Consider the following 22214-nt stretch of genomic DNA (forward strand, 5'->3'; position numbering starts at 1 on the left):
AAACCCTTTAAGAAAGTTGGTAATAACTCTGGTATTTTTTTGTTTTAAGTCTGCCTTCCTTTGATTCAACGCGGCTTAGGAGACTGGGATCCCAACCAATGTGCCAGTAGACCACCAACACCTGTTTGGCTATTTGCTGATTTTGCAGGAATCCACTTGGGAAATTCAATTTCAAGTGTAGAGTGGGGTGTCAATGGGGGGCTCACATTTATTGTGAGAACCTCATATTGCTGTTGTGAGGTATAAATGAATGAAATAGCATTTTAAAAAGTATACATGAAGTTTCCAAAGTGTTGAGTCCAGTTCAAGGCAGCTTCCTGTTCTGTTAATTGAACTGTGGGGCATTGAAGCACAGGCTAGGGGAGATGACTGGAGAGAAAGCATTGCTCTGTTTCTTTATCTGCCAGCCTGCAAATACATATATATATATGTAGTAATTATACTATAGCAATAACATATAGCAATATATAGTACAATTTCTATATATAATATAAACTATAATATATGAAATATAGAGTACATATAGTATAATTATGCCATATATAGTAATATATATAATAATAAATATATATAGTAATTTATATACACACATGGGTTGTTATTGGCATTCTGAAATATGTGGCATACCTGTTTTCTAAGGCACAGTATATACTGGACACTTCATTAATGTCTCAGCAACAGAATATGTTTGAAAAGTCTGCACTCTGACAATGAGTGTCTCCTCCTCTAATTCTTTAGATGCCTCTTTTGCTCTGCTTTTTGACAGCGTTCCAAAGGAGGGTGCTAACACTTGAACCCCTCACCCACTAGTCATGGTCTGAGGTACATTAGCTCTTTAACCTTCAATGGCATTGAGCCTGCTCTCCCCCTGAAACAGCCTCCCTCAGTCACATTCCCAGATTAAATAACTCTTTTGAAGTTATGATTTGTTATTTAACCAGCACACGCACGGTCTCTGTCTTTCTGTCACTCATGGCCTCAGCTAGCAGAGTAACGCTACACCCAGTGGAAGGCATCCCGCTGGAAATAAACTGTCCTGTGAACGAGAAACATGACACAAATCACCAGGGTGATACTGCCTTCTCTATTTTCTTACACAAAAATAACTCATCTGGGGCTGGAAAGCAGGGGGATTATTTGATCCTAGAGGGAGTTCTAACTCTTGATCTCTTTCAATCTGAACTTGCCCAGTGAGCAGGGCCTCTTTCCACTAAGACCCCACATCTGGACATCATTTACTCCAAGCTCCTTCATGAATGTAGGTGTCCTCAGTCCACACCCACCATTGGTGGGCAGCTGAGGAGGAACTTGAGCATGTGTACATGCGTGAGCAGCGCTCTATGACACACTAAGCAGAGCCCGAGCACCTTCCCCCATGAGTCCTGCTGCTAAAGTATTGCCTTCACAGGAAAACTCAGAGAGGCCAAGAAAGGCAAAAAATAGACAATTTCTGATAAATCCTAGAACTACTAGTTCACTATCACTCATCTGAAAAATGAATATAGGTTTTCCATGTCAGTACACTTTGAGTCTCACAAGCCAGTTGCAATGACACCAGCCAACAGTTATTGAATGGGTGTTTTAAGCCATGCATTCATTTTGTAGATAATTGTCTTATTTTTGAAGCCTCATAGCCTATGACTTAATTATGACTACCCTCTGTAAGTCTGAGGCATAGTGAGGCTAAGTGACTTTCTCTAGGTCACACAGCAATTAGTTGGAGAAGCTAAGATTTAAACCTCAGCATGTAAATTTGTGAGCCTGAGTGTTACCCACTATTCACACAGTGACATTGCCATGTGGACCAGGAGAAAGCATCGGAGCAGGAAGAAGCTGCCACAGAGTTGCTCTTGTACAAGGACTTATGCAGGACCTGAAACATTCCTATCGCTTGGTGACCTGGTCTGGTGGGCCACCAGCTACAGCTAGAGGCACACGAGTGAGCAAGTCGGTTGGGTGGCGGTCCTGCCAGATCAAAGGAAGCAATTGTGGCCTCCAAAAGTGACCAAGGGAAATGGCAAGCAGCTGGCAGTCATACACAGCTCCACAGACCCACTTTCCTTCCTTTCTCTCTGCCCCCTCTCTTAGATCTGCTCATTCTATACCTGCTGTGACATCCAATAAGATCACAACAGGGCAGGTGCTGAGAGAGAAAGAAACTGAGCAGTGTTAATCCATGCCTTATCAATGAAATTCTAAACAGCCGCTCCCTCTGCCAGTCCCAAAATGTAGAAGGCTGCTTTGGAAGTGTGTTTGTAAGGGGAGGCTGGCTTTGCCAGGCGCCAAGGCCAGGTCTGAGCCCACCCTCCCTGTTCCAGCTGCTGACCATGTCCATGCAAGCAGAGCCTGCTGACAGGACAAGAGGAGTGGCAGAACAGGTACCGTTGGGACCACGCATCAGTGTTCTTCATCACCATGCCATCCCTTATCTTACCTTTGCTGTATTCTCTCCAAACCTACCTGCCTCACGAAAATACCTAGAGAGTGGAAATAATGAGGTCAAGGGACACAGCATACCATCGATACCAGTCAATTGTCTCGTGGGTATCCTTCTGTACAACTCATTTTGTATTCTTTTCACTAAAACGTTGCAATGGAGACACTTAGGGAAGAATGCAAATTGAAACAAAAAGGGCACCTCCTTTGTTTGCATTTTACATATCAGATTGTATTAATAAAACCTGAGGTAGGTAGATTGTTGGTCAAATACACTGCTCACAAAAAAAGGGAATATTTCACAATGACTATGAAGCAATAAAATAGCCCCTAATTTTTTGTGAGCAGTATATAAAGGCCTCTATTGAGGGCAGGGTAATATCTATAAAAAATAATTTATGCACATACACTATGACCTGGCATTCCATGTTCAAAATTTATCTTATAGATGCATTTGCACAAGTGTAAAAAAGTATATGGATAATCTTCCATGCAAAATTGTAATTTAGAAAACTTCTGTATATAACTCACATGTCCATCAATAGGGGACTGATAAATAAATGATAAAATATCACTATAAAAGAATGCCACATAGCAATTTAAAAGACTAAGTCTGTATGTGTTGAAATAAAAGATGCCAAGATAATTATTAAATAGATCATAGTCTCTTAAAAAGTCAGTATCATAATATTGTATGCAAAATTTAAAAAAATATTTTCAATGTTTTGTGCATGCATGGAAAATTCTGGAAGGATATATAAAAACTGTTAACCATGTTTATCTTTAGGTAGTAGGCTGTCATAAGGGGAAAAAACTTTGTTTCATCTTTTATAGCTTTCTTTTTTTATTTGAAGTTTTCAAGTGGGCAGGTGCTACATTTATCATTTTTAAAACTGGCTTTCATGTTTTTAGAGGCAGTGACACTAGAAATTCCTGGGGCCCACTCAGAATTTCCACACTACTCTTTTCTAAAGAACAGTGATTTTCTACCTTTTTCCTCTCATGGCACACATAAACTAATTACTAAAATTCTGCAGCACACCAAAAAATAAATATTTGCCAATCTGACAAAAAAATGTAGGTATAATTTTTATTCCTTCACATTGAATGGCTATTGTCATGTTGGCTGCTGCTGTTTTTTTATTTGATAATCTAAAGGAAAAGAAATCAGTGCCCCCTAATTAGTCAGGTTCTGCATGTTTTAAAATTTTTTACCGCACACTGGTTGAAAATCACTACTATGGAATACAAAAGAAACAATAGCAAAGAATGGGAAAGGGGCATAAGTTATGGGATTCAAAAAGGCCTGTTTTCCTACTGTCCTTAAAAGTCCTTCCAGTTTTTCTATTTATTGCAGAAAGCTCCATTATCTACTTACAATTCCTTGTACTGCAGAATCGCTCACGTGTCAGCTGAAGCTGACCTGGAGGTCAGTCCCATGGTGGCCCTGACTCGGGCAGCAAGAATGACCGTGGTGGAGGTTTGGGCTGCTAGCTCTCCCTGTGCCCGAGAACATGGGGTTAGTCTCTAGACTCTCCCCCGTGCTTCCCGGGGGCCTGGGCACAGAAGGACAGAGAAAGAGGCTGTTTGCTGCTGAACTGATTAGAGACAGCAGAGTATGGAGCAGTGAACTGGAGTAACTTGTCTTCTCTCCACGGGGAAGGGAGGGTGTCCGTGGTCTTCTCTCTGTGGGTAGGTGCCCGTGGTGTGGCACAGAGCGTGGTCACTGGGTCCTGAACTTCTGGGGAAGCCTGTGCTCCCACTCTCTTCAAAAGCAGCGTTAGGCCCTGGCCGGTTGACTTAATACAGAGAGTGTTGGCCTGGCATGCGACCATCTGGGGTTTGATTCACTCATCAGGGCACACAAAAGATGCAATTATATACTTCTCTTCTCCTCCCTCTTTCCCTTTTCTCTCTCTTCCCCTCCCACAGCCAGTGGCTCAACTGGTCCAAGTGTGGGCCAGGGCACTGAGGATAGCTCAGTTTGTCTAAGCATGTGGGAGTCCATCTCTCTATCTCCCCTCCTCTCACCTAAAATAAAAAAGCAGCCCTGGCCGGTCAGCTCAGTGGTAGAGCATCGGCCTGGCATGTGGACGTCCAGGATCGATTCCTGGCCAGGGCACACAGGAGAAGTGCCCATCTGCTTCTCCATCCTTCCCCCTCTCCTTCCTCTCTGTCTCTCTCTTCCCCTCCTGCAGCCAAGGCTCCATTGGAGCAAAGTTGGCCCGGGCACTGAGGATGGCTCCATGGCCTCTGCCTCAGGCACTAGAATGGCTCTGGTTGCAACTGGGCAGCAGCCCAGATGGGCAGAGCATTGCCCCCTGGTGGGTATGCTAGGTGGAGTCAGGCGCATGCATGAGTCTGTCTCTCTGTCTCCCTACCTCTCACTTCAGAAAAATACTAAATAAATAAATAAATAAAAGCTGCATTAGCAGGAGAAAACACTACATTTTTCATTCCAAATAGTCTAGTTAACCAGATATATTGTGGTGATTATTTCATAATATATACAAAGATCAAATATGTTGTACACCTGAAACAAATATGTTATATGTCAATTCTACCTCAAAATAATATATATATTATTCTCTATATATAATATGTATAATATATAGAGAGAATGGTATATATATATATATTCTCTTGTTACTACTGTAACTATTATATTTCTGACATAGTGGTTAATGTTTGCTTTTTCATAGGACTTAGAATAATAATGTTAGAAGTGATCAGTATTATACAGTGCTTATATAGGTGATTTTCCAATTCAAGAGAAGATCCAGTTGATAAAAGGAGATGATGAGACCAGTAATTTGCATCCAGGAAAGGGGGCCGCTGTGCCTTTTGGAAAAGCTCCTATTCTAGTTCCAACAACCTCCCATCTACTTCCCCCTCTGTCCACTCCCCTCGCCACAGTGAGGCGGGTGTGGGGAGTCAGATCTGACATGGGAGGCAAACAGGGAAGGCTCTGGAGGCCTGCATCATGGTATTTCTGCCTGCCCAGAGCCCCCGCCCTCAGCTGAAGGCTACCAACAGGACAACCCACTGTGAGACTTGGCGTCCCTTGCTTCTCTTCCCCATTCAGTACCTCACAGAGTGTTTCTTTCCCCAGAGGTAGAGAGGTCAGACTGTGTTGGTAAAGCCACAGAGCTGGGGGAGGAGGGTTTTGGGTGACCGATTCTCTACCCTTTAGCCTCTAATTTACATCACTTTCTAATTTCCATCAAACTCACCAGGTCTTATCATAAAAATTGCAGAGTCGTGAGCACCTTTCTCAGAACTGACCCAGTGAGCAAAGGGCCACCAGTCTGAATGTAAGCACCTATTGGGGTGGAGGTGGGTCAGGACAGCACTTGGAGTAACACTGGCACAGCGCAAAGGAGTTGCTTGAACAAAAAACACAGTCAATGACTAAAATGATTAACTGATCAAATGACTGAAGAAGAAATCAGGAAGCTCTAAAGTAGTGATTTTTCAAAACTCTTATTAATGAAAGCATGTGCTCAAAGAATTTTATTTTAAAACCTAAATATGCAAAATAAGTAACAACCACCTCCTCTGGTTGTTGAGAAGGGCGGTTCGAAGCCCTCCTGTCCCACGGGTTGACAACCCCAGTTCTAACACACCTGGAAAAAGCTGAACTGCGTTGGGAAGATAAGGTCAAAGGCCTTTCTGGTCGTGTCAGCTTTTAGAAGCAGGCGTAGCAGGGATGAGGAATGTGGCTACACTCACTCCCTCGCCAGCATTTCCAGCTCGCCCAAGGTGCTCATGACTCCCAGTTCCTCCTACCCTAAACCCTGTCCTCTCCCTGGAACCCCAGATTCCTGGGTCAAGTTGTTTACCCCACAACTCCATCAGTCTACAACCAGAAGACACCACAGATTTACTGGTTTCCTCCACACATACGCCCACACCGCCATTTCCCTGTCACAGTGAATCGTACCACCATTTAGTTGCCCAAGGTCAAAAATCTAGGTTTACGTCTGCAGCAGAGACCATGTTCGATTTCACCAAATCCCTTTCTATTTCTCAATCCCTGAGCATGCAAAAAAATTTTTCTGGCTTCCCTTTCATTAATTGAAGTTACTGAGATGACACTGGTTCACAAAACCACACATGTGTTCAACTCAGTAGAACACCATCTGCACCCACATCGTGTGCCCTCCACCTTTGCCCACTCTACCTGCCCCCATCCCCTCTTCCCTCTGGCTCACCACCCTGTTAACTGTGTGTGAGAGTTATGTATACACATTTTTAGGCTAATCCGTTCACCTTCTTTAATCCACTTCTCCCATGTCCTCCCCAAGAAGACAGTTTCTGGCTAAGGCTGAAGTGTTACCAAGCAAGGACAGGCGAGAACTGGGTGTCCAGCCACATGCAAAGACCAGATGGTGATGGCGATGGCTTGGTGGGCAACCCCAAGGAGTTTGAACTCTAGCTGGTAGAAATAAGAAACAACCAAAGAGTAATCACATTTGAACAGACTATTTTTGAGTAAATGGCCAATGGCCATGCCTCAAAAGAAGCTTTCTCTGTTAAGTCTCAAAACAGCAGGTTTTGCCTTGGTGGCTACAGGCCTCTTTGCGGGCAGCCCATCCTCTCCTGAGTCCTTAGGTTACTTTGAAATCAGAGAAAAACTCTGGAATCCTCTTGTGCTGTGTGTTATGGTGTTTTTGAGACATGGAGTCAGGGGATGGACGCTAAGAACTTAGGAGACAGAGAGTTTTAAGGAAAGTTCAGTAGAAATCTAATGTAATGTGTGGTGGAGCTAGGCAGACAAACTAGGGAGGAGACGAGAGAAAGAGCACAAATGAAGGCAAAAGTAGTCATGCTTCTCTCTGTGAACTTTGAAAAGACTTCAGCCTTGGGTGACAAGTCAGCTAGACAAGCAAGCGCTTGTTCTCACACGGGGAAGTCTGGAAAGGTACAGAGGAAAACAGTAGCAGCCTACAAAGTCAGCCAGCTAACCAGAACTGCTGAGAGGAGGGTCCTTCACCTGAGGGCTGAAATGCAATGCCTTGCTCGGCCCATGACTCAGCACAAGCAATGGAGTCCCAAGGTGGCAACGGCTGAACACAGGGCCAGGTCCTGGGGCTAGTCCTAGGGCCAGACCCCAGAGGGCTTCAGGGTCTCCAGGAAGGGGAGCGTGTCCTGCAGTCCAAGTGTCACCTGGAATTATTACTCTCTCTGTATCTATACGTAGCCTTCTCACAATTTGATATTTGCATAGTATAGTGTTTGCTACTCGTTGAGTGATTCTTTTGTTCTTTTAAACTGACTTTATAGAGACTTAATTTAATTCAGTAAAATGCTCCTATTGCAATATGCATTTTGCTGGGTTCTGACGGGTTTATACACCCAGGAAACCACCGCTACAATCAAGATACTGAACATGTGCCTCACCCTGGAACCGTCCCCTGTGCTGCGTCCCAGTCCATCCTTCCACCCGGGCGCTAGGCAACCACTGCTCTGCTTCCTGTCACTGCAGATTAGACGATCTCCCCTGGGACACAGAAATGAAACTATAAGAACATACTCTTTTGTATGTCAGCCTTCTTTTACTCAGCATAAGGGTTTTTGTTTTGTTTTGTTTTGTTCTGAGATCCACCCAGGTCGCTGTGTTTTTATGGCTGACTAGCAAGCATTTCATGTGGGCATGTTCCTCCGCCTGTTTATCTATTTACCTATGGATGAAAATGAGGTTGTGTCCACTTTGGGCTGTTATGAATTCAGCTTCTATGAACATGTGTCTACCTTTCTTTTTGTGCATATGTGTTTTCCTTTCTCCTAGGTAAATGTTAGCTCTACAATTCCCGGATGTATGCTTTGAAGTACATCTTTGTATCTGTTCTCCATAGTGTTTGCGCAATTCTGCTTTGCTGCCAGAAATGCATGAGAGTTCTATTGCTCTGTGCCTTTGCCAAAACTTGCTATGGGCTTGGTTTGTCTTCTAAATTTTAGGACATGCTAATGGGTGGGTAGTTTTCTCTTGTGCTTTTAATTTGCATTTTTTTGAAAACTAATGATAATGACCATCTTTTCATGTGCTAATTGACGATTCTTGTGTGAAATGTCTTTTCAGTTTTTTAATCACTTTTATTGGATTATTACTTATTATTAAGTTCTAATATTCTGCTACAAGTACTTTATCCTATGTATTGCGAATACAGATATGTAACTAACACCCTGAAAGCTAGCATTTCCTCCCATTAACTGATCTTGGCATCTTTGTCAAAAATCAGTTGTTTGAATATGTGTGGGCCTATTTCTGAGTTCTATTCTGTTTGTTTGATCTGTATGTCTATACATGCATTAATATCACATTGTCTTGATTCCTGTAGCTATAGGGTAAGTCTTTAAGTTAGGTAGTATAAACTTTCCCATTTCACTCTTCTATTTCAAAATTGTTGTAGCTATTGCAAATCTTTTGCATTTCTATATATATTTTAAAAATCAATCTGTTGATTTTTATATTTTAAAACATGCCAGAATTTTTACTGAGATTGCATTTGTTGTATAGATCGATTTGGGAAGAACCTTTATGAAAACAGTATCTTCCGATCCCAGAACATAATATTTTCTCCATTTATTTAGGTCTTCTTTATTTGTCTCAGAAACACTTTGCAGTTTTTATCATTCACGTATTGCATACATTTTACAAAATTTCTCCTGAAGTATTTCATGGCTTTGGATGCTACTGTCAATGGTACTGTTTACTGTCATTTCAATCACCAATGCTTGTTGCTAATTTAATAGATGTTTTAAAATGTCTTTCTGCTAAACTGTCCTATTTTTTTTAGTCTTTAACAACAGCAGTGGACAAAGGCTATATGTTAGCCAGAAGCATTCTTGAATCTATCTGAAGAAATTCTTGAAAATTGTGTATGGATGTAAATTCTGCCTACTAAGTGGCTTCCCCTAAGAGTGAGTCAGCAACCAGAAGCTCTCTAAGGTAAGAGGGAACCCTCAGTGGTAATTTAATCATCCTGGAGATCCAAATTCAGTTAGTTGAATTCTGTGGGTAAAAGAGGTAAGGGTTTTGAACAGTGATACACAAACTTGGGCGGAGAGGGAAGAAGAAGTTCTTCCCCTGAGCTTCTCAGAACCCCCTGGGCAAGTTCTCAGAATCACCAGAGATTCTGATACTCAATCCTCAAGCAAATTTCCTGCCTCTTGTTCCCATTCTTATAACCACTGTGAACTCAGGCCAGGTTATTGATGAGAGAATACTGGATCTCTCAGTGTGTAGGGGTGGAAAATAGTTCTGAATGGCACGGGGTTACTTGCAACATGAGTACTTAGTGTGAGGATCATGAAGAAAAGTCATTCTGAACCTATAGTTCCTGTTCCAAAGCTACTGTCCCCAAAGCTGGAACTGGGTCTGGTGGGAGCATTTAAATCCCTGTTAAAATGGAAATAACCCAGAGGTGATAACCTAAGCAAGTCATGATGAGCAAATGGTCACAAATAAACCACAAGTGACCTTTTAAAGTTCTATTGCCTTGGAAACAGTCTCTAGTGCCCTGTGGATAAGGTTTGGGGATTTTAGATGGGAGGTGCATTAAGAGGGAGAGACAATAAAGAAAACTGGATCATTCATGCACTATGGGTAAAATTCAAAATACACCCAATAAAAGAAAAGAGCAGAGAAAGACCAGTTGCAGAGCTGAAAACACACTCCTGCTCCCTTTCTACTGGTAGAGCCCAAGTAGTTGACTAAGCCACTACCTGATAGCTGGACCTGTGATGCCCACTAATTAAAGAAACAGAGGAATATTCATGCAGACTGTCCAAAGTTCCCCTGTGCTAGCTTAACAAAGTCCTGTCTGTCCTTCTAAGCTCAGTTCAATAGCACTTCCTCTGTGAAAACCACTCTCAGTTACCCACATTAGTAGCTATTCCTCCTACTTGCTCACACAGAACTTGACTCATAACTTAATTTTGCACGTCACTGAATAATTATAACTGTTTTGTTTGCATGTCTCTCCCTTGCTATTCTGGGGGCAAGTTTGCTTCGATAATCAACTTTTATCTCCACATCAGACTATGTCCCTGAGCTTGATTTCTCTTAAAATCCAGCTGCCTTTAAACAACATCACCATGTGGGCCCACCAAAGGGATCTCAAGCTCAGAATATCTAAGGCTGAATCCACAACATCTCTTCCTTCTTCAGTGTTTGCTCTCTTGGTGAGTAGCTTCTCTAGGTCTCTGTTGACCCAGCCAAGATTGTACAGTCACCCTTGACACCCAGGGCCCAGCCATTCCCCACACCCACATTGCTCTATGATTTTACTTTCTAAATACCTCTAGATCTCATCGTATCCACCCATTCTTGTTGGTGTCACCCTAGAACAAACTTGCAGCATCCTCTCTCTTGCACTCTTGCAATACCCTGGGTAGGGATCTCTCACATGTATTCTGGCCTGCCTCAAAGCCATTTCCCCACTGCAGGCAGTATAATCTCTGAAAAGTGCAAATCTCACCCATTGCTGCCTTGTCTATAACCCTTCAATGTCTTCCTTTCCTCTTGGAGTGAAGACTCAAGTCCTAACATCACCTCCAAATCCCCGTGTTGTCTCAGACAGCCCACTCCGCCAGCTCTTCTCGTTTTCTATGCTCTAGATGTACTCACTGCCTCTTATCCTTGAATTCCTTCTCTTTTTTTAGCTTTTTGTTTTTAAATAAATTCTGATATGCAAAACAGTTGCAAAAATAGATTTCTCATATACCTTTTACCCAGTTTCCCTAAATGTCAATATCTTACATAACCAGAGTGTTCTTATCAAAAAGAGGAAATGCACATTACTATGCAATACTGTTAAGTAATCTACAGATCTTACTTAAACTTCAGTGGTTGGGTTAGGATCCAATAGGTGACTCCTCATTGCCACATTGCCCTTGGGTGGCCTGCCTCCTTAGTCTCTAATCCGGAGGATTCCCCTTTCTCCCTTTGTTGTTCATGTCCTTGACACTCTTGAACACAAGCCAGTTACCCAGTAGTATAATTCTTGGTTTGGAGTTGTCCAAAGTTTTCTTGTGTTTAAAGTCAGGTTATAGATAATTTGGCAAGATTATCACAACAGTAATGTTATATCCTTCTCAGTGTATCATCTCAGGAGGCACATGACACTAATGTCTCATTACTGATGAGACTGACTTTGAGACTTTGGGTAAGATCGTGTCTGCTAAGTTTCTCCTTTGCAGAGTTAGTCTTTACTTGGGGTGGCGAAGATAGATTATTTTCCATCGATGTAAGTATTCTGTTTCTCATCATGTTTTTACCTGTTTACTTTATTATTAGTGATGATTCTTACATGTAATCATTATTGTTGTGATGTTTTTTTAAATGATGACTTTTCTACTTCCATTCTCCCTTTTACATTTATTAGTTGCAATTCTAGTAGAAGGAATAGCTTTCCTTCTCCATTTATTTATTTGTTCCATTGTTGATTATCACAGGACTGGTGAATATTTATTTTAGTCTATGATTTATAATATATTTCTATTATTATATATCTTGTTGCTCAAATTGCCTCAGATTTTGGACTTGCCCTTTTACATTGCCCTAAACGTGACAAGTAGGCATGTGTGCAAGGCTGTTAAGCATGCTTCTCTCTTAGACTGAAATAATCTTCTAATGTCCCCCTGTCACCTCTGTTCCATGTCACACTTATTTGTGCAGCGAATCTATTTCAAGCTCTGAGATTTTAGATCTAATATCCCACCTGCCAACAAAGTTTCCTTGAGCCTCCTAGAAGTGGTTAGGGCCCTTCTCATGAACTATTACAGCACTATGAACTTTTTTTATAGCACTTTACGTATTTTTAAATTCAACCTTTCTTCTGTGAACATTTCTAAGAGCAGGGATTGTATCTGTTGAAGCCTAGCACATGAATAAGCATACAGTAAATCACTTGAATTGAATTAAATGATTGAACAAACTTAATACCTGAAAGAAAACGGTTGAGTTCTTTACAGAAATGCCATGCAGATGTCATTTTTACTCAAAGAGAAAGTTTTTCCCAACATGTCTCATAGTTTCAGAGAAGATATGGTTGACAGTTTGACACAATAAAGATTCATTTCTAAGCACTCCGTGGCTTGTGTAGGTCTAAAGATTACTTCCTGGATGGTCTCAATTCCATGCAGGTTATTCTACTTTGTCTTTGTTTCTTGCAAAAATAAAAATATGTGTGCATCCATATTTTATGCATGACTGTCACAGCTCTGTATGTCTTAAAAGGAATTATTTAAACATTTGACACTGAATTGTGGGGGGAGGGTACCTGGGTGCAAAGAGCTCTGCAACCCCATTGTCCTCTGAACCCGGACCATCTGTAATAAGCTCTCTGCATTCAGGACATGGCAAGTGACATTTTATTAGTTAGAGGTTAAAGCTTACATTACACCCTTAGAATCCACTCCACAGTCCATTTGAATGGGGTTCTCACTGAGCAGAGCTTATATCCAATTTGAAACTTTGGAGTTCCAAGGTTTTCTGATATTTGAAGACAGAAAGCAGCTATAAGAGAGGACAGGTAGTTTGTGAATCACGTCCCAAGGCAGCATTCTGGTTTATTTTACAAGGCAGTTGCTTAGATTCTCAAGTGGATGTGAAGAAACAGAGAAAATTTTCTTAATAGGCGAGAGCAGCTGAGAACTTCTGCAAACCAGCCCAAGATCCATCCAGATCTTGGGGTTTTCAATCAGCTGAGTCTGCCAGGTTTTAGAAAAGAATAAAAGGAATAATGTTGAAAAAAATCAATTTAATAGGGCAACGACCTGAGATAAGCAAGGTTTCTCTCTAACTTCTCTCTTGATACTGAATTTGAAATATTATCTTCCAATAAATAAGCACAGGTGTCAGGAAGTAATAAGGGTCTAAGATTTACCCTACTTGCCAGCTAACAATTCAGCCTGCCAAGTTTTGTGAGTGCTGATAGGAGATGTGAGACTCCTGGGTCAGAGACAAAGGACTGTCTAACTGTCTATTTATTACTCATAGCAATAACAGTAGCTAGTGTGTATCACAATTTTTGTACCACAAGAATCAATTCCCACAGGGTTATGACAGCTAAGCACACAATGGGTTGCTTTACAGCAGAGGAACCCTGTGTTTAAGGAACCCGACTCTTTTATAAAGGGCACTAAGCATGCCTGCTGTGCTGTGGAGACATTATCTTTACTACACTGGAGAGTAAGTATGCCTACCTTTGCTTCCAGGGTGGTAGGCAAACTTGCTATTTGCTCTGGGGAAGACAGTATCTCTATCTTTCAAGCTATTTCCTATAAGCATCCTTCAAAAGACATTTGGAACAAAAGGCAGTCAATGAATTAATTGTTCATAAGGCATGACAAACACAAGAAAACCATGGAGAATTTTATTTTAACAATGTGTTTCTTTCTTTACATTCTTATTGCAGTCCCACTGTGTGTGTATATCCTGATCTCTTTCTGACCCATACACACACATACATACATGCCAAAACTTTTAGATTATTTTCTGCTCAAAATCCTTAGGACTCTTATCTGTTGTGCAGTGGGGCAATAGGTACTTATGTACGCTTTAGACAAATGCCAAGGGGTACAAGTGACTAGTAATGAAGTTACATGGGGGTGGGGTTTGTAAGTAGAATGAAGGAAACTCTACCACTTCTAATTTTTCATTTTCATAGCAACTAGTGATAATGTGTTACCACATGCCTGAACCACAGTAAACACTCAGTAGATGTTAGCTACTGTGTCAGTCAAAATATGTTAGGCTCTTGTTACAGTAACAAATTATCTCAAAATGTCAAAGTGTTTTTATTTTATTTTATTCTTTAATGTGCTACTTGTCCATTGCAGGTGTCCTAGAAGCTCTGCTCTGCACTGTCCTCACTCTAGGACACAGGATGACAGGATAGCCATTGCCTAAAGCATTGCTGGTCCCTATGGCACAGGAAAAGAACTCTCTGGAGAGACAAGTGCAGGCAATTAAATGCTCTGGCCCAGAAGTCACACCCACCACTTCAGTTTACATCACACTGGTCAAATCTGGTAACATGACCCCACAAGGGAGCCAAGAGGTATAATGCTACCACATGCCCAGAAAGCAGAGGGAATTCAAGTCTCTCTCCTTTGTCCCCATAGTCACAGGGCCTCAGGGGAACATGGCTTGACACCCTCAACACCAAGGGTGAGCCTGCTGGTTAAGGGGTACTGCCATCTTTCTTGCTGATGATTGGTTTATGAGTGGGCACATGGAATTCAGGTCAATAGCTTCCAAACAAGAGCTTCAAGTCCTGGGGGCTTAGGGGAAATCTATTTCTCAGTCCTCTTAAATCTATTTTCAGTCCTCTTAAAGAGCTCCCAGAGGTGACTTTTTCTTTCTCCTTGTGGACATTATTGTCAAGCACAGGCTGGAGGCCTAGCACCCGTTTAAGAATGAAGGTTACAAAAAGAACCCACAGAAAAGAAGACCTAGAGCCACTGGACTGAGAGTAACTTTTATTTTGTTTTTGTTTCTTTTTTATCTTATAATTTTTATCTTTTTTACTAAAAAATTTGAACTGTTGATTGCACTGGGTGCCGTCACCCAAAGTCAAATCGCTTCTAAAAACTTCTGGACTTCCCACTGTGGCGCCTCACTAGTGAGGCCAACAGGAAGAGGATTTTCTGTTACTCTAAACTGAAAGCAGCCTAACCAAGGCTACTATCTTCCTGTGCACTTTGGGAAACAAAGGGCGACTTGGGGTGGGGGAGGGGCAGGGCTGGGACAACCAGCAGCACTGTGACAAGAGCCCAGCAGTGGGAGCAAGCAGAAAATGTGCACCACCAGCCCGTCTACCCCCACCCCAAACCTAGGTGTGAGTCCTCACAGCATAGGCGTTTTGTTGGCCAGCTCTGTAACTGTAGTCCTAATCTCTTAGGAAAGATCTATCACACTGTCTGGAAGAAAGCGCTATTTTTAAGGCCCGGGATTAACCCCAGATTTTGATCTTCAGCACAGATTTCCTGCGAATTTTCTTCAAGCCCTCTTAAGGGATGTGCCTGCAGGGTTTAACTGCAGTTTCCAGGAGCAGGTCATAAGACAGCCCTATAACTTGACTGCAAACCTGCTGGTGTGTCCTCTGACCTTCTGCACACAGACATGTCAAAGCATGTTAGCAGAGGCCTTTCCATGTCCACAGAGTCAGGTCCAGTGACAGCCTTGGAGACTGTGAATGCACTTTGTCATGGCTAAGCAGGTCTGTTGGATTTCATTTTCTGGAGTTGAGTTTCTTTAAGCCCTTTCTTACTTCACCTTCTGCAGGGCTTCTTAGGTTAGGGTCAAGAGGCTCGTCAGAGATCCGTATCCCGGCAAGAGAGGCTCTGCCAGCTTCTGACTGCAGGGCTGCTTGTTGATTTCCTGTGCTGTTCTAGTTCGTGCGGAAGAGGAGAATGACTTTTTTTTTTTTTAATCTTGTGTTAAATGCAATCCCAGTTTAGAGTCAGGCAAGTTTTTGTAAGGAGGATACAGGTGCTATTTCTCATAGATGGGTGGAATGATAAACACCTTCTCCCTGCGGAAGTTCAGGGATGGAACACCAGGCGCTACACCCCAGTGTCTGCTGCTGTGTAATCGACAACTGTCTGCTGTCTTGCCCAGGAATAGAAAGGGAGGAAATAGGCTTAAAATGAGGCACATGCTCTTTGGGTTAGATTCGGCTTGAGAGAAGTTTTGGAAACATTCAAAACAGCTCAGACTGTTGTCGGGCTGTGGTCTTTCCCCCACAAGTTGTAGGGAGCACCCCTGAGGGACACGGGCCACCCCAGGGCACTTATCTTCTTGGGGAAGCTGGGATGCTCACTTGAGCATCTTGCAGCAGGCAGGGATGGCATTTTCAAGGTCACTTAGATGGTTTTGTGCTGGCGTAAAAATGAATGTCCACTCTCGGAAGCAAGACCCTTGAAATGTTTGCAGGTCTTCTGAGGTTTTCTTTCTTCCTTTCATCACTGGCAAATTTCTATGCATCTGTCATGACTCAGCCCCTTGTGGGTGCCCCCTGGCACCTCTGTTCCCATGCCTCTGTTTCAGCGTTGGCACAGGGCACCCCAGGAAGCACCTGAGCCCAGCCCCTGGCACATCTGGAAGTCAGAGGTTGTGAGATCGGCTCTGAGAGGCACTCTTGAGGGGCTGCACTGTGGGCAGGTGGCAGAATACAAGCTACGCCAGCCTGGAGGTTCTGAGCGTCAGTCAGGAAGGAAACCAGAGGCACAGTGACGCTCCTGCCAGTCAGGCAGGTGGGAGCTCGTCCACAGGGGCTCACCTTCATTGGGGAAGGCGACACGGAAAATGAGCTCAGATGTCCTCGGACTTCCCTGTTGGTGACCACAAATAAATGACTATTTCCTTTGTTACATCAAATTCCAAGATACTGGCCTATAACATTCTTTAAAAATTTTTTTGAAAAATAACTTTCTAGCTAGTGTCTGGCACAGGGCCTGAGGAGCTCAGTAAAAATTTGTTGGAAAAAAAGAAAAAATTAAGTGATATGTGTGTGATGGTGTGTAAAGGGGCTGTCCTGGCACCTGTAGACTGCTGACGACTTCAACCAAGTCTGTAGTGGACCTCATTCAAAGAACTGATTGAGAGGTGAGTGAAGCTTTTATTTATAATAACTAAATCAGTAGCCAATGTTTATTAACCACTTACCACGTTCGAGCTATTGTCCTAAATTCTTTACAACATTCCTCAGGAGGGGGCTGTTCTTATTGCCCCAGTTTATAGAGGAGCAAGCTGAGGAACAGAGGTTAAATCCCTGGCCCACAGAAACCCAGTGTGGAACCCAGGCGGGCTGGCTCTGCACCCCCGAGAGGACACAGGAGCAGGTGGACTTCTCTGTTAAAGCGGAAATGGGCTGCAGCCCACAGCGGGGCCTGAAGGGGAAGGAGCAGGTGAGGCAGAGGGGAGGCAGAAATCAAGCAGACAAAAGAGGAGGTTTACTACCGATTGTAATAGCCCAGAAAAGCTGCCTGTGCTGAAAGGGGCAGCAGCACAAAGGGCTTCGGAGTCTGGCCTCCTGCAGGGGCTGCTTTGTGACAGAGCAGCTTCTGCTAAGCTAGTTCTGCCCACCTGTATTTTCTGTTTTCAGTAGAGAGCCTTCAGTGATGTATTCCTTTTGTTATCCACACCACTGTTCATTTTCAAAGTATTAGAGCAGGGTTTCTCAACTGTCAAGTGACACAGGAGTGAAGGGTGAGATATATCTAAAGAATAATCTCTGCATTTAGGGGGAAGGTCCAGTTGACACCTATTTTGTTTAGTTTAGATGGCTGAGACTTCCACAGAGATATACCTACTATCAAAGAATATTGCAACCTCTAGGTATTTTTCAAAACCACGGTTGTTTTTTTTTTGCCAATCCATCCTATTGTGTATGTGTGTGTGTGTGTGTGTGTGGCGTGCGCGCACTTGTGCACACATGTGTGTTTGTGTGTGTGTTTTCCAAAGCTGATAAAGAACCTTGAACCTGTTTTAAAGTTTGGTTAAAACTCACGCTTGCCATAGTCTGATTGCTTCAGACTTTGTTCATCTCCCATGATTAAATATAATGCTGTATGAATATTCATGGCCAAGTGTTTTTCCAATTAGAACAGGAGAACAGAGACATTGTCTTCTAGAACTTCTTTATTATAATGTGCAATCTCGGGTTCACCTTCTTTGTCTCTCTTTAAATATCCTGTCTGTATTCCCCTAGCCTAAGTTTTTATTCTTCTTATTTGCTCAGACTAGAATGACTTAAGCAATAATAAAAAAAATAGTTGTAATACTATGTATTCTTTATTTACATAGCAACCTTCTTTCACAGAGTCAAAACTTAAGACCAGGGAGTGAGAACATTGCCTTCTAAATATTTGCGGGCTGGCTCTGGGTTCCTTGGTTGAAGGCATTTAATATGGATGGATATGCTTGGCATAACTATTGAGATCACAATTTTATAAGGGCCACTTGTTATTTTCCTTTGTTATATAACCCTATCTCATTACTGTGCCTCTCTGACTAGGCTTTCCAGACTTGTGGACTCTTGGGGCTTAGAAAATTTGGCGTTTGAACTGCGCACGTTGTTCTGAGCACTACAGATCGCTCCACACCTCTGACATCGCCATCCAGAGCGAGGGATACTTTTATTTCAGCAACATTTATCTTAATAACATGCTTTTGATTCTGGAACATTTGAGACAGAGTCAGGTTAGGAATTTCCATGTCACTGTACTTCTTGCTCATGTTTGTATACCTCAGGGAACACCAGCAATGCCTGGTGACACACCAGGCCTTCTTACCTCTCCTCTGTGTCCCTAATCTCATTTCTTCTGGCTCCCTGACTGACTTCAGCTAAGACGATACCCCACGTATATATGGCATCTTTTCATCTACTTCTACCCATATACTGATCAATGAAAGCATTGATGAAGTGCCTACTGTGTGCAGAGGGAGCAGTGTGTTTCTCACTCTTCACACTGTCAATTCCTTGATTAAAAGACTAGCTCAGAATATCTTTTCGACCCTCACCAGTGGTAGAACATCTGCCCAGCGTGTGGATGTCCCAGGTTTGATTCCCGGTCAGGGCACTCTGCTTCTCCACTCCTCCCCATCTCACTTCTCTTTCTCTTCTCCTCCTGTCCTGCTGTCACAGCTTGATTGGAGTGAGTTGGTCCTTCACATTGAGGATGGCTCCATAGTCTCTGTCTCAGGCGCTAAAAAATGGCTCCAGTTGCAAGGGAGCAAGAGCCCCAGGTGGGCAGAGCATTACTCCACTCCCTAGTGGGTTTGCCAGGTGGCAAGGGTGACTTCCTAGTCAGGGTTCATGCGGGAGTCTGTCTCTGCCTCCCCTCCTCTCACCAAAATAAAAATTAAAAAAAGTATCTTTTCAGAAAACATTCTCTGCTTAATGCCACCCTCTCCAACGTCTCCACAAATGTGTGTCCTCTGGAGTGCATTGCTCCAGTCCTGCTTGAGAGATGGCCACTCGGGCTTTTTGACCATGACCCACAGGAGGGAATACATTTGACTGACACAACAATCCTGTATACACAGAAGTGCAACTCACAAGTATAGTACACTGAAATAAACATTTCATGAAAACAATACTTACTATGTAGGATTCACTTGAGTATTTTTAATTCTAATTCTATTTTCATAAAACATGCTCATCTTTACCCACAGAATTGAGTTCATGACCAGAACATTGAAAAACTCTAAGGACCCCTGGGTATTTAGGAAGCACAGAAGTTAACTAGAGGTTCTGAAGGAGGAACCTACGATTCAAACAGAAGGTACCTTAAGAGTGTTCACAAAATGTTGTCAGAAAAGTGGAGATTAGTTTAAGTAAAGTGTGTTATGAGCAAATGCTACGTCCGACCAGATCCTCTGAATTTCTAAGAATTAATTCATTTCTTATAGCAAACTTTTTTTTTTTGAGCATCAAGTCCAATCTAGATTTCAAACATACAAAAATAGATAAGGTTCTTATCTGCCAGAAGCTCATGGTTTAACAGAGGACACAGAGAGGTGAGACAGTCAGTATGGCCCAGTGTTGTAAGGACTGTCACCGAGACCCACATGGGTGCCATGGGAGCAGTGAGGGGCCCTGATACAGGAAGGGTTGAGTGAGCCTCCTGGAGGGAGAGACACCTTCTCTCCAGACCAGGAATGTGCTCGGTATCTGTTTCAGAGGGCATGGACCCTCCTGAATCTGCAGGGCACGGTGAAGGGTCCCTGTGACCGCAGTGAAGGGCACCAATGGGGAATGAGCAGAGATGAGCCTCTAGGGATAGGTGAGCAAGGAGTTTGACTTTTCTCCAGGAACATATAGGCAATCAATCCACCGAGAGGCTTCAGTTTCTGAAAGGTTCCTGTAGAAGAGGTGTGGGGTTGCTGGCTGGAGAGCCAGACTGGAGCAGGAGTCTAGTTAGGAGGCTAGTGTGGAAAACCAGAGGCGAAACAATGCAAAGAGCCTTGGTCACGGAGGTGGAGGTGGGAATGGAGAGGAGAGGAGGCCTCTGAGAGGCACTGAGGACACAGTAGCAGGTGGATTAAAGCAGATCATGTCCCTGATGACTTCCAGTTTCCAGCAGGCACAACCAGAATGCTGTTTGTACCCTCCCTGCAGATGGGAGACGCAGAGGGAGGAAATAGTTTGGGGAAAGAGTTCAATGACAAACATTTTAAGAGCAGAGTGCCTATGATGATGTAATACCTACCTGGATCTGGAGTTTGGGTCTGACCTGGTGTCAAATGGAGCCACAAAGGAAAGATATGAAGTCAGACCAGCAAAAGATTGAGGATGTGGCTCTAAGAAGGACCCAAATTCAGAGCAATTACTGATTTGCTCAAGATCAGTCATTCAGTTGGCTCTGGTTAGTGTGGCATCAGTGCCAACAGCCCCTGTCCTCACTTCCTTGGTGCCTTTCCTAAGCTGTAAATGCCACCAGTGTGCTCACAGACAACATGAGGAATGAAGAGTCTTTAATGGGTTTATGCCACACTGCCCTTCCTTCAGAAGCCTTCTGGGGATGACACAGATGCCAGGCAGAGGCCACAGCTTCAACATAGGCAGGACAAAAGTTAGGGTGACTCTGTACCTCAGCATTAACAAAGTCCCAAATTCCTGATAGATTCCTAATATTTTCACAGACCAGAATGTTGTACTAATATCTTCTAGAGAAGCATAAACTGAGTTGAGAAGGCTATTTCTTTACTAGACTTTAAATCCTTTCAGCTCAAATCACTTACCATTCTTTTGTTCCAGGGTCTTTGGGGCAGTGACGCTCACTATTATGGGCTGAGTTGTGTGCCCCCTCCCAATTCATCAGCTGAAGTCCTAACCCCCAAGACCTTAGAATGTGACTGTATTTGGAGGTAGGGTCTTTTAAGAGGTAATAAAGTTAAGATGAAGCCATATGGGTGGGCCCCAATCCAGCAGGAAGAGGAAATTTTGGACACAGATACACACAAAGGGAAGATGGTGCAAAGACACAGGGCTGGGGTGGGGAACCTATGGCTCGCGAGCCAGATGTGGCTCTTTTGATGGTTGTATCTGGCTCACAGACAAATCTTTAAGAAAAATAATAACGTTAAAAATATAAAACATTCTCATGTATTACAATCCATTCATTTCCTACCCCTCATGTTCATGGTTGCGGGTGGCTGGAGCCAATCACAGCTGTCCTCCAGGACAACACCAAATTGTTATTGGATAATGCATAATGTACATGGGTTGTTGTATGGCTCTCACAGAATTACATTTTAAAATATGTGGCATTCATGGCTCTCTCAGCCAGAAAGGTTCCGGACTCCTGACACAGGGAGAAGAAGATGGCCACCCACAAGCCAAAGAGAGAGGCCATGCCAAAACCTTGATCTTGGACTTCTAGCCCCCAGCAGGCTTATACATTATCTGATGGTTGCTTATATATATATAAACATGTTCTATCCCCAATTGGGAAAATGAAAGTTTAACAACTTGAAGAAGAAAAGGAGGAAGAAAAATTAACTGTGAATACTACCTACAGAAACAGGCAAGTAGCACAAGTGGATTTAACATGTTTAAATTTATCTACTGCTTAGCAGATTACCAAGGACTGAGTAAACCTTAACTCATTTGATCTTCACAAATATCTCAAGATCACCTGGGAACTTGTTAGAAACACAAATTCGCGGGCCCTTGAAGATTTGATTAAAGAATCAAAAAAGGGGGATGAGGGGGGAGTAGCCAGCAGGGTGTGTTTTAACAAATCTAGGAGATTCTCATTAG

At 42.9% G+C, this 22214-nt stretch overlaps 1 non-coding gene across 1 annotated transcript; it reads left to right on the forward strand.

Annotated features, from left to right (window-relative positions):
- Positions 1-283: 283 nt before the first annotated feature.
- Positions 284-416, forward strand: LOC136307208 (small nucleolar RNA SNORA36 family). Its single transcript, XR_010725876.1, has one exon. It is a non-coding gene; the product is annotated as a small nucleolar RNA SNORA36 family (small nucleolar RNA).
- Positions 417-22214: the final 21798 nt, after the last annotated feature.

The sequence above is a fragment of the Saccopteryx bilineata genome, chromosome 5, assembly GCF_036850765.1.
Source record: "Saccopteryx bilineata isolate mSacBil1 chromosome 5, mSacBil1_pri_phased_curated, whole genome shotgun sequence".
Lineage (NCBI taxonomy): Eukaryota > Metazoa > Chordata > Mammalia > Chiroptera > Emballonuridae > Saccopteryx > Saccopteryx bilineata.